Genomic DNA, 14,031 nt, shown 5'->3' on the forward strand with positions numbered 1-14,031 from the left:
AAAGCATTTGGCAAAATTCCACAAATATTTACTAAAGGGAAAAAAAGAACAAAAACAAAACTAAACAAAAACTCTCAGAAAATGAGATGAATCTGAGCAATAACCTGACCAATAGTGTCTCCAAATTACCTCCAGCAATCATGTGTAATAGAAAAAAAATACATCACTAGTTATTGAGACCTATTATAGTTCTATAGTAATTAAAACAGTGTGTTATTGATTCAATGATACAAAATAAAATAAGAGACTTGAGAGTCTAGAAGCTCACCCCAAAATATGGTCACATGATTTGTGACAAATTGCTACTATTCCGTGAGCAAATAATAGGATATATATGTAATTGTAACCCACTATTTATATTTATATACATATTCATTTATAAAATATACATATATGTGTATTAATATGTTTTAGAACAGTTATACATTCACTACAAAATTGAGTAGAAAGTACAGAGTTCCCATATACTTTCTGCCCCTTACACATGCACACCCTCTCCTACTGTCAACATCCCATGTCACAGTGGACACTTGTTACAATTGGTGAATCTTCATTGGCACATTGTTAAAGTTCACACTTGGTGTTGTACATTCTATGTGTTTAGACAAATTCATAATGACATATATGTACCATTATAGCATCCCACAGGGCAATTTCACCACCCTAAAATCCTCTGTGCTTGATCTATTCCTCCTTCGCTCTCCCCAACCCCTTGCAACCACTGATCTTTTTACTCTTCAAGGTTTTGCCTTTACCTGAATGTCATATAGTTGGAGTCATGCATTATATATCCTGAGGAAGATGTGAAACAGAAGCAACTTTGCTGGTAAAAATAAAAAATGCTGCAGCAACTTTGGAAGAGTTTGGCAGTTCTTACAAAACTAAACTTATTCTTACTTTATGATCCATCAATTGTGCTCCTTGGTATTTATGGAAAATATTTGAAATCTTATTTCCCCACAGAACCTTGCACAACAATGTGTATAGCAGCTTCATTCATAATTGCCAAAACTTGGCAGCAACCAATATGTCCTCCAGTAAGTGAATGAACAAACTGTAGTACAACTAGACAATGAAATATTATTCAGCACTAATAGAAAGTGAGCTATCATGCCCTGAAAAGATTTGGAGAAATCTTAAATGCATATTAGTAAGTGAAAGAATCTAAATGGAAAAAAATTGTCTTTTTAATAAATGGTGTTGAGTAGGCAAAGAGTTTGTAAATAGGACCAAAAAAGTGCTAAACATAAAAGAAATTATTGATAAATTGAACTCTATTAAAAATATAAAACTTCTATTAATCAAAAGACTTTAAAAGTGTGAAAGTCAATACATACAATGGGAGAGATATTGGCTACACACATATCTTAAAAGGAAGAGAAAGTGAGATCCAAATATGTACAGAACTCAAAATATATAAAAAACATCAAAATGAGAAGGACAAAAAATATAAAGAATAGGGAAAGGACAACGTAATACAAACATACACCCATCAGAATGGCTGAAATAAATATAAACCAATGACAACCAGTCACCTCTTCCTTCAGTTGGGATAAGTCTGAGATATTCTACTCTATCTCCCTACTATATCTCCCAGAATTTCTCAACAGGATGGAAGAAACAGTAATTACTTGATAATGTGTCTGCTATGATCTGAATGTTCATATTGCCCCCAAAATTCACATGTTGAAACCTAATCCCCAATATGATAATATTTGAAGGTATAACTTTTGGGGAGTGATTAGAACACAGGGGCAAAGCCCTCATCAATCAGATTAGTGCCCTTTATAAAAGGCCACAGAGAGTTTTCTTGCTCCTTCCAACATGTGAGAACACAGTGAGAGGGTGCCATCTATGAACCAGGAAGAGAGCCTTCACCAGACACTGAATCTATTATAAGACTTCACAGCCTCCAGAGATATGAGAAATAAATTTCTGTTGTTTTCAAGTCACCCAGATTATGGTATTTTTTTGTTGTTGACTATAAAGATATTTATTAAAGTTTATTTTGAATTTGGAAAAGCAGGAAACATTCTAGATGTTTTAGACTTAATATTAAATAAAATTGTGGTATATCCATTTTGCAGAACACCATGTAGCCACTGTGGAAATGAGACTTAATTAAATGGGCATGATGGCTGTTATTGGGGTGATGAAAATCTTCCAAAGTTGACTTATGGTGATGGTTGTCGCACTTAGTAAAGTTACTGAAATCATTGAATTGTATACACAAAGTGGGTGAATTTTATATTATATATATATATTTTTTACATTTGGAATTTTTTTAACCTTTAAGTTCAGGGGTACAAATGCTGGTTTGTTACATAGGTAAACCTGTCATGGGGGTTTGTTGTACCAATTATTTCATCACCTAGGTATTAAGTCTACTACCCATTAGTTGTTTTTCCTAATGCTCTCCCTCCTCCCACCCTCTGCCTTCTGAAAGGCCCCAGTGTATATTTTTCCCATCTATGTGTTCATGTGTTCTCATCATTTAGCAAGTGAGAACATGCCATTTCTGGTTTTCTGTTTCTGTGTTAGTTTGTTAAGGATAATGGCCTCCAGTTCCATACATGTCCCTGTAAAGGACATGATGTCATTCTTGTCATGGCTGCGCAGTATTCTGTGGTGTCTATGTACCACATTTTCTTTATCCAGTCTATCACTGATGGGCATTTGGGTTGATTCCATGTCTTTGTTATTGTGGATAGTGCTACAATGAACATATGTGTGCATGTGTCTTTACAATAGAGTGATTTATATTTCTTTGGGTATATACCCAGTAATGAGATTGTTGGGCTGAATGATGTTTCTGCCTCTAGGTCTTTGAGGAATCACCACACTGTCTTCCACAATGGCTGAACTAATTTACACTCCCATACACCCTTCCAAGACTGAACCAGAAATAAATTGAATCCCTAAACAGACCAATAACAAGTTCTGAAATTGAGGCTATAATTCACAGATGTCATCAAGCTGAATCCTCCCTTGGCCATTTTGTATGCCCACCAACCAAAAAAAGTCCAGGACCAGATGAATTCACAGCTGAATCCTACCAGATGTACAAAGAAGAGCTGATACCAGTCCTACTGAAAATATTCCAAAACTGAAAAAGAGGGACTTCTCCCTAACTTATTCTATAAGGCCAGCATTATCCTTATAAGCAAAACCTGGCAGTTATATAACAAAAAAAGGATAATTCAGGCCAATATCCTTAATAAACATCAATGCAAAAGTCCTCAGCAAAATACTGGCAAACTGAATCCAGCAGCACAAGGAAAAGCTTATCCATCATGATCAAGTAGGCATCATCCCCGGGATGCAAATATGCAAATCAATAAATGAGATTCGTCATATAACAGAACCAAAGACAAAAAAAACACATGATTATCTCAATAGATGCAAAGAAAGCTTTCGATAAAAATCGAAATCCATGCTAAAATCCGTTAATAAACTGGGTATTGAAAGAACATACCTCAAAATAATAAGAGCCATCTGAGTCTGTTCTGACTCGCAGCAGCCGCCCCCTTCTGCAAGGCCATGCCAAGCCAGCGCCTGGGTCTGGAACCTGGCCGCAGTCCCTCAGCTTCGCCCACCACCTCCTGAACATGGAACCCCGCAAAGTGAAAAAGCTTTGGGCCTTTGTGAAAATGTGTAAGCAGGATCCGAGCGTTCCGCACACCAAGGAAATGTGCTTCCTGAGGGAGCCGGTGGAGAGTATGGAGGTTAAAGTACCACCTGCTACTCAGAAAGCTAAATCAGAAGAAAATACCAAAGAAGAAAAACCTGATGGTAAGAAAGTGGAGGAAGACTTAAAGGCAGACAAACCATCAATTGAGTAAAGTGATCTAGAAATTGATAATGAAGGTGTGATTGAAACAGACACTGATGGCCCTCAAGAAATGGGAGATGAAAATGCAGAGATAACAGAGGATATGATGGATCAGGCAAATGATAAGAAAGTGGCTGCTATTGAAGCCCTAAATGATGGTGAACTGCAGAAAGCCATTGACTTATTCACAGATGCCATCAAGCTGAATCCTCCCTTGGCCATTTTGTATGCCAAGAGGGCCAGTGTCTTTGTCAAATTACAGAAGCCAAATGCTGCCATCCGAGACTGTGACAGAGCCATTGAAATAAATCCTGATTCAGCTCAGCCTTGCAAATGGCGAGGGAAAGCACATAGCCTTCTAGGCCACTGGGAAGAAGCAGCCCATGATCTTGCCCTTGTTTGTAAATTGGATTATGATGAAGATGTTAGTGCAACGCTGAAAGAAGTTGCACTTCTTTGCAGAGAAAATTGCAGAACATCGGAGAAAGTGTAAGCAAAAATGTGAAGAGCAAGAGATCAAAGAAAGAATAGAAAGAGTTAAGAAGGCACGAGAAGAACATGAGCGAGACCAGAGGAAGGAAGAAGCCCGACAACAATCAGGAGCTCAGTATGGTTCTTTTCCAGGTGGCTTTCTTGGGGGAATGTCTGGTAATTTTCCTGGAAGAATGCCTGGAATGGGAGGGGGTATGGCTGGAACGGCCGGATTGCCTGGACTCAATGAAATTCTTAGTGATCCAGAGGTTATGGCAGCCGTGCAGGATCCAGAAGTTATGGTGGCCTTCCAGGATGTGGCTCAGAACGCAGCAAATACGTCAGAATACCAGAGCAACCCAACAGTTATGAATCTTATCAGTAAATCGTCAGCCAAATTTGGACGTCAAGCATAATGCCCTTCTGATAAATAAAGCCCTTGCTGAAGGAAAAGCAACCTAGATCACCTTATGGATGTCTCAATAATACAAACCAGTGTACCTTTGACCTTCTCATCAAGAGAGCTGGGGTGCTTTGAAGATAATCCCTACCCCTCTCCCTGAAACGCAGCTGAAGCATTTTACAGTGGTTTGACATTAGGGTATTCATTCAGATAATGTTTTCCTACTAGGAATTACAAACTTCAAACACCTGTTAAACCTTAAAAATATTTAAAATAAATTTAAAGCATCTGTTAATTTTTATATTTTTCTTTACTAATCATTTTGGATTTTTTCTTTGAATTACTGGGCAGAGAAGACACGTATGTATGAAATATTATTGCTCTAATTTGAGTGAAATAAAAGTATTTTAGTGCAAGGCAAACATAGCTCATTTGAGGATAAAGTTTGTGTTGGATATGTGGTTCCTGAGGTATCTTGATTTGTCTTTTTAAATGCTTTATCTTTTTCTTTAAAGATTTATATCAATAAAACTAGTTGGGACCACCACCATTTCAGTAGGACCTGGGTAGGAATTGGAGGTACTTGGCAGGGCAGCAGCAATCTTGCTGTGTTTTATATAACATGCATCATTGGGCAGGTTGCCCTTAAATCTTACACGGTGGTGAAGGGATGATTTTTTTTGTAATCCTGCAGTAGAGTTGGAGTACTTAGTTCTGTTCTTGTCGAGTATATCTAATAAATGTCTCATATTATTTCCACATAGGGGAAATAAGGGATTACTTTGCTTTGTATATTTCATTGCTTAAAATTATCTTTCCTAGTCAAAAAAGTAAAAACGCCCAACTCTGTGGCTGCTTTCTCCTTGTAAAATATTTCTCCCTTGCTTTTCTTGCGCTTAAGACAGGCTTTTTCAACCAGCATCATCACTGCTATCATCATTAACAGCATAATTTTAGAAGCATATTTAATGCTGAGTTTAATTCAATGTGTAATATATATGGTAAAGGTATTGTAATACCCACAATAACTGTATTTTCTTACTTGGCCATGAGAATGCTTTTTTAAGTGTTAGACTTCCACTCTGGCAAAATCTTGTCATATCGAAAGACGTTGGAAAGAGGGATTCCGTTTGGTGTTTGGTCTTCTACTTAGAAAATACCTAGTGCAGTTAGAGTTTATCTTGTAGTATTCATGTTTGTATTCTGAAGATAATAAGGTTTGAGTTAAATTGATCTATACAGAGGGGAACCAATTTTTTTGATCCAGTGTGAATTATAAATGAGATAATTCAGTTATTCATTGTGGCATTGTTGAGACTGTAAAAGACTTATTGTCTTTGTATTCAGCTCATCCTTAAACAGTGTAACTATACCCCCACCTCTGTTTGATTTCTTTCCCTCCAATGATAAAGAAAATGATAAATTAAAAAAAAAAAGAACCATCTATGACAAACCCTCAGCAAACATCAACACTGAATGGGCAAAAGCTGGAAGCATTCCCCTTGAATACTTGCACAAGACAAGGATGCCCTGTCTCGCCACTCCTATTCAACATAGTATTGGAAGTTCTGGTCAGGGCAATCAGGCAAGTGAAAGAAATAAAGGGCATTCAAATAGGAAGAGAGGAAGTCAAACTATCTCTGTTTGTAGATGACATGATTCTATATCTAGAAAACCCCATCTCAACTCAGCCGCAAAACTTTTTGTTTGTTTGTTTGTTTGTTTTGTTGTTGTTTTGGTTTGTTTTGTTTTGTGAGACAGAGTCTCGCTCTGTCACCCAGGCTGGAGTGCAATGGCTCAATCTGTGCTCACTGCAACCTCCACCTCCTGAGCTCAAGCAATTCTCCTGTCTCAGTCTCCCAAGTAGCTGGGATTACAGGCACCCACCACCACGCCTGGCTAATTTTTGTACTTTCAGTACAGATGGAGTTTCACCATGTTGGTCAGGGTGGTTTCAAACTGACCTCAAGTGATCTGCACCACCCCCCCGGCCTCCCAAAGTGCTGGGATTACAAGTGTGAGCCACTGTGCCTGGCCAGCCCCAAAGCTTCTTAAGCTTATAAAAAACTTTAGGAAAGTCTCAAGATACAAAATTAATTTGCAAAAATCACTAGCATTCCAACCAACAATAGTCAAGACCAACATATGCAAACAATAGTCAAGTTGAGTGCCAAATCATGAACAAATTCCCGTTTACAATCGCCACAGAAAAAATAAAATACCTAGGAATATAGTTAACTAGGCAGTGAAAGATCTCTTTCATGAACTACAAAACGTTGCTCAAAGAAATCAGAGATGACACAAATGGAAAAACATTCCATGCTCATAGACAAGAAAAATCAACATAGTTAAAACAGGCATACTGCCCAAAGCAGTTTATAGATTCAATGCTATTGCCATTGAACTATCATTGACATTTTTCACAGAACTAGAAAAAACCTACTTAAAATTCATATGAAAGCAAAAAGAGTTTGAATAGCCAAGGCAATTACAAAAAGGACAGAGCTGGAGGCATTGCTCTATCTGACTTCAAACTATACTACAGGGCTACGGTAATCAAAACAGCATGGTACTCGTACAATAACAGACACATAATGGTACTGGTACATAACAGACCAATGGAACAGAATAGAGAACCCAGAAATAAGCCTTCACACCTACAATTATCTGATCTTCACCAAACCTTACAAAAACAAGCAATGGGGAAAGAATTCTCTATTCAGTAAATGGCATTGGGAGAACAGGCTAGCCATACAAGGTTGAAAATAGACCCCTTCCTTATAACATATACAAAAATTAACTCAAGATGGATTAAAGACTTACACATAAAACCCAAAACTATAAAAATTCTGGAAGACAACCAAAGCAATACCATTCAGGACATAGTCATGGACAAAGATCTCATGACAAAGACACCAAAAGCATTTGCAATAAAAACAAAAATGGACAAGTTGAATTTAATTAAACTAAAATGCTTCTGCACAGCAAAAGAAACTATCAGCAGAGTAAACAGACAATCTACAGAATGGGAGAAAATTTTTACAAACTATGCATCTGACACAGGTCTAATATTCAGAATCTATAAGGAACTTAAACAAATTTATAAGAAAAAAACTAACAGCCCCATAAAAATTGGGCAAAGGACATGAACAGATACTTTTCAAAAGAATTAGATATTTTAAAAATAGCTCAATAAATGTGTTAAAACAAAAAAAAAATTCCTATTACACATGCACATATATGTACATGATTGCATCATGAATGCATAATTTTGATTATATATGCAAATACTTTTAATCTCAGTGTAAGCAAAATTTTAAATCTATATGAAATAGGACTTGATTATTAGATTTTTTTCATGCCTGGATGGCTCTCTAGCCATCTGGTATTAATGTTTCTTAAATCTTCAGTGGTCTTCCATGCAAACAAATATATACTTTCTAAAATGTTTTTTATTTTTATGGATTTAGGAGTACAAGTGAAGTTGTGTTACATAGATATATTGTGTACTGGGCTTTTAGTGTGCCTAACCATAAAAAAAGAAAAAATAATGTGTCTTTTGCAGCAGCATGGTTGGAATGGGAGGCCATTATCCTTAGTAAAATCACTCAGAAAGAGAAAGGAAAAATCTCATATTCTCACTTAAAAATGGGAGCTAAACAATGGGTACATACATACTTACAGAGTGGAATAATAGACAGTGGAAACTGCAAAAGGTGGGACAATAGGAGGCGGGTGAGGTGTGAAATATGCTATTTGGTTATAGCAGCCCAATCAAAGACAGTGATTCCAATGGAGACCAAGGGAACTCTTTCTGAAGCTGATTATAGTCTCAAATTGTGTGCTCATTGCCTGAGGATGTTTGGTTTGTGAAAATATATGGGCCTACACATTTAAAATTTGTCAGTTTTATATCTATGTCTACATGAATACTTCTATAGAAAGTTTTAAAAACAATATGGAAAAAAGATATAAATTAGTAGATATGTGTATGGCAATCCTCAGTCTTCCTTGATTCACAGCCTTGAAATAATCATTGCAGTCTTCCAGAAATGAGAAACCTGACTGCCCTTTAGGTCTGAGAAAAAAAAAAAATAAAGGCAGTTTGACTTGCCTTTATTTTAATTTTTATTTATTTATTTATTTATTTATTTATTTATTTATTTATTTATTTATAGCTAGGAGCTGGGATCTGGGAGCAAAGCCACATAAGCACTCAAGTAACTTCTAACATCAAGTCAAAAACCACTTTTGCTGAGCCATAGATAGACAGATAGACAGGTAGAATCAAATAACACACAAAACTGAGGTAAAAGTCAAGGCAGCATGGACTGGAGTATGGCCAGAAAAGTTCTCATGTCCTCACTTCTGGGTAAGAGGCATAATCAGCTTGAAAAAATGGTGTCCTGCAACTATTTCACCTTCTTCCTAGATTTGGGAAGACAGCTGTGACCTCAAACAAGGCATTATCTGTAGAGAGTTTTGGGGACTATTTAAATCTGTGCTTTCTCAGGCAATTTGCATAATCTCCATCAGAAGGTGGAGGATGACGTGAACAGATGCTTTCACTTTTTAATTTTACCATTTTCTGAACTACTAAACCAATCTAATTATGTTTGAAAATTTACAGGCAAACTTTGATGTTTCACTGATTCACAATTTATTTCCCTTGATAATGCTAATTTTATAAAAATTTCATCCTTAGCACTCGTGAAATTTTTGATGAATTAAAATTGGTGAGTTGGTGAATATTACAAATTTGCACTCTTCTAACAAAGAAAATTTAGCATGATTAAGATATTTTCTTTTAATACAAATCAAAACCACAATGAGATACCATTTCACAAAAGTCAGAATGTTGATTATTAAAAAGGCAAATAACAGATGCTGGTGAGGCTGCAGAGAAAAGGGAATACTTATACATTGTCGGTGGGAATGCAAACTACTTCAGCCACTGTGGAAGGCAGTTTGGAGATTTCTCAAAGAACTAAAATAGAACTACCATTCAACCCAGCAAGCCCACTACTGGGAATACACCCAAAGGAAAATAACTCACTCGATTAAAAGCACACATGCACCCACATGCTCATTGCCAGTGGATTGGATGAAGAAAATGTGGTACGTATGCACTTTAGAATACTTTGCAGCCATAAAATAAATGAAATTGTGTCCTTCACAGCAAGAAGGATGCAGCTGGAGACCATTACCCTAAGCAACCTAATGCAAAAACAGAAAACCAAACACCACATGTTTTCACTTGTACATGGGAGCTAAACATTGAATACACATGAACATCAAGATGTGAACAATAGACACTGCAGACCTCTAAACAAAGGAGGAAGGGAGAGGGGTGTGGGCTGAAGAACCACCTGTTGGCTGCTATGCTTACAGCCTAGGTGACAGGATCATTGAGACCCCAAGCCTCAGTGTCATGCAATTCACTCATGCAACAAACCTGCACATGCACCCTTTGACCTATAATAAAATTTGAATAATTTTTAAAGATTTTAATATTCATCTGAGGAAAAATATTGACATAATTTATCCTAACGTCTCTGCCGCCATATTGTAGGAATCAGAAAATCTGCCAGGCATTTTTGAACTTAATTTAAATGAGTTTGTATGGCTTTGGACAACTTTTTTCCTTCTGAGTTAGCATTCGCTAAATTGTTTTCCTCAAAATCAAGGGGAAAAATGATCCGCTTAAATACACTGGAGAAACAGTATGTTAAATAAAATAAGGATAAAGATTCATTGCTAGAAAACTTTAGAATCTTTGGCATTCTAGTTAGCAAAATGAACCTCTAGAATGCAACATGTCCCAAAATTATTTAAACACAGATTCCATTTTTATATAATACATATTACCATTTAGAGTTTTCTTTGTGGCGGGGGGAGGTAGTTTAAAAACATTGTTTTAGTACAAAACTTATGTTGATATATAAAGCTAACATAATAATTGTAAAACTATTTTCTAAGTATAGCTAAAAGCCCAAGAAAACCAGATTTCATTGGCAGATGAATCTACTAGATAAGGAATAAGAAGTGACTTTATGTTTATTTTGCCATTGACTATTAACCTTTATACAGTAGGGCAACCACATCTAAAAAATAATTATTTGTCAGTGGCATCACTGCATCATGATAATCAATAACTAATTCTGAAAGAAATTATCAGTCGATCAACACTGAATTATTAATGAAGAAATTGACAAGGTACTTAATTGTATCAAGAGCTAAGGAAATTTGTCTACATTTCACATATGTGATTAATAGATGGATTATCAAAGTTAATATAGTTGCATTGATCACCTGTTTCAACTTTTTTTGCTTTAATGATAAGTTGATTTTTATAATCATCTATTTATCCTGAAGCTTTTATTGGTGCATTTTATTTTCTTTCAATAGATTCTTGCACTGAAGATTGTGATGGTGAGTATATTTATGTTGTCAAATTCAATAATTGATGTTGATATTATTCCATATGATTGCACAGCAGACTGCATAAGTTGTAATTAAAAATCGGCAGCCTGCAGAAGAAATACCTAATATAGATGACGGGTTGATGGGTGCAGCAAACCACCATGGCATGTATATACCTATGTAACAAATCTGCATGTTCTGCATATGTATCTCAGAACTTAAAGTATATTAAAAAAAAATCAGCAGCCTGCAGACCAAATCCATGTCCCATATGGGTTTTGTCTGGCCTTCCTCTTGCTCAATTGTTATTTCAAAGATAACTTTAAAAAATACACATTTGAGGCCAGGCGCGGTGGCTCACGCCTGTAATCCCAACACTTTGGGAGGCTGATGCGGGTGGATCACAAAGTCAGGAGATCGAGATTATCTTGGCTAATATGGTGAAACCCCATCTCTACTAAAAATACAAAAAATGAGCCAGGCATGGTGGCACACACCTGTAGTCCCAGCTGCCCAGGAGGCTGAGGCAGGAGAATCACTTGAACCCAGGAAGCGGAGGTTGCAGTGAGCCGAGATGGTGCCACTGCACTCCAGCCCAGGTGACACATTGATAATCTATCTCAAAAAAAAAAAAAAAACATTTGAATAACAGCAACAACAACAACACATCTGGTCACTTTGGGAATACACTACCAATGGCAGAAGTCAGCTGGAGCTGAGTAGAGGATTTCTCCTTAGGCAGAGAAATTGCTTTACAATTTGCATGTCTGTTCACACAATACACACGTATGCATTTTCATTGCTTCTGTTCACTCATTTACATGACCTTACAGGTCTCTCCAGATCTGAATTGTAACAACTGGTAAAAAGATAATTTGAACAATAACAACATGCAAAATATATGCTATACATCTGAAAATAAAACATACTACAGTAGAAATATCCTTGAAGGAAGCAGTAGAATAATTTGGCTTTAATCCCGGATTGCCCTTAATTTACTATCTAGTAATTGTCAAAACATTGCAGTTTCACTGACCTCAGAAGCGTCTTCTGTGAAATGAGAGTATTTGTGTCTCTTTGGTTTTAAGAAGTTCTTAAGCCTCTTATCTCTTATCAATGTTTTTAAAAATTAATAAATTAAGCCTAAATTTAGAGTGATTTTTTTTTTCTTTTTGAGACAGAGTCTTGCTCTGTCGCCCAGGCTGGAGTGCAGTGGTGCAATCTCGGCTCACTGCAAGCTCCGTCTCCTGGGTTCACACCATTCTCCTGCCTCAGCCTCCCGAGTAGCTGGGACTATAGGCGCCCGCCACCATGCCTGGCTAACTTTTTGTGTTTTTAGTAGAGACGAGGTTTCACCATGTTAGCCAGGCTGGTCTCCATCTCCTGACCTTGTGATCCACCCACCTTGGCCTCCCAAAGTGCTGGGATTACAGGGGCGAGCCACCACGCCCGGCCAATTTGGAGAATTTTTAAAACTTTAATAGATACATGCTACCTTCATTAGAAGCTGTCAGCACATTAAAACAGTACTGCAGATGTTTACATACAGAGTAATTGTGCATTTACACTCTCCATGAGCAAGGTTAAATTATTTTATTAACCTCAATTTGACGTGCTAAGTATAATTGAGTGAGGAAAAATTAAAGATGAGTGTCTCATGAAGGGATGGAATAATTATTACCTCGGTTGCTTAAGTACCAAATATTGCTTATGGAGTCCAATTAGGGATTATGGTCAGAGTTCTGCAATCCTCTGCAATATATATGGGAGTTCACAAGGGATAGCAGTGGCTTAGTCACCTTAATACCAGGGTACATACACAACACAGAGGCCACTCTTCTGTGAGATTCTCAGGCAGAAGAGCCACTTATATATGCGTATGTATATACAGTATATACACTTATATACACATAGACTTGATACAGGGAAGGTTCTTGGCTTCACCCAGGAATTAATTCAAGAGCGAGCTGGTGGTGGAAGAAAACAGCCTAATTGAGGTGGCGGCAGTCCTGCAGCTCTGTGACTGCTCCTCTGAAGCAGGGCTACCCCATAGGCAGTATGTGGAGAGTAGCGACTCAGAAGCAGTTCTGTAGTCACATTTATACCCACTTTTAATGCTATGCTAAGTAAGGGGCAGATTGTTTAGAATGAGCTAGAAAATGGGCAGTAATTTCTGGGTATTATCTTGGCAAGGATTGGTAACTTCTTGCTTGTGCCAAGGCAATGGTAAGCTGTCATGGCGCTATTGGGTATGTTTTATGGAGAGGTGCCTTTGGTGCCTCTTCTAGCCTTTGGCCGGTCTTCAATCTGGTCCAGAGTTGTGGCCTGCCTGCCGCCTACCTCAGATTCATCCATATTTATAGCATGTTTATAGATCCATAGCTTTTTTCCTTACACCATCATAAAACCCACTCCTATTCCCCTTCTCCAGTGTGCATCCACTGTAATGCATCTGTTATTTGTCTTTGAATAGCTATGAATCTGTGAAAACACACATAGTGTGGTCGCTGCTGCTGGTGGGAGTAGTGGTGTATATGTGTGTTTAATTTGAATAAATATGTTTCTAAAGCACTTATGTTGTACATATGTATTGTTATTTTAAAATTTCCTCTCTTCTACATATAAATTTACAGTTTCTAACTGCTGCATAACATGCCACATATACCTGTTCAATATTTTACTTTGTTCCCTTGTATGTATGAATCTCCAATTATACTCAACTTTTCATTCACATGAATAATGCTACTATAAATATCCTTATACATATACCTATTTTAAGTTTCTGTGGGTGAATTTCCCTAGTATGTATCTGGGAAAAGTTTTCCATAGAAGAGGTACACACTGAATTTCACCAAGTATTGCCAACGCAATATTCTTGTTTCTCCCCATAATTCCATTCACT

The 14,031-nt window shown here is 37.0% G+C and overlaps 1 pseudogene; it reads left to right on the forward strand.

Moving 5' to 3' along the window:
• The first annotated feature begins 3,608 nt into the window (after positions 1–3,608).
• Positions 3,609–4,719, forward strand: LOC111542747 (annotated as a pseudogene).
• The last annotated feature ends 9,312 nt before the right edge of the window (positions 4,720–14,031 follow it).

The sequence above is a fragment of the Piliocolobus tephrosceles genome, chromosome 11, assembly GCF_002776525.5.
Source record: "Piliocolobus tephrosceles isolate RC106 chromosome 11, ASM277652v3, whole genome shotgun sequence".
NCBI classification, from domain to species: domain Eukaryota; kingdom Metazoa; phylum Chordata; class Mammalia; order Primates; family Cercopithecidae; genus Piliocolobus; species Piliocolobus tephrosceles.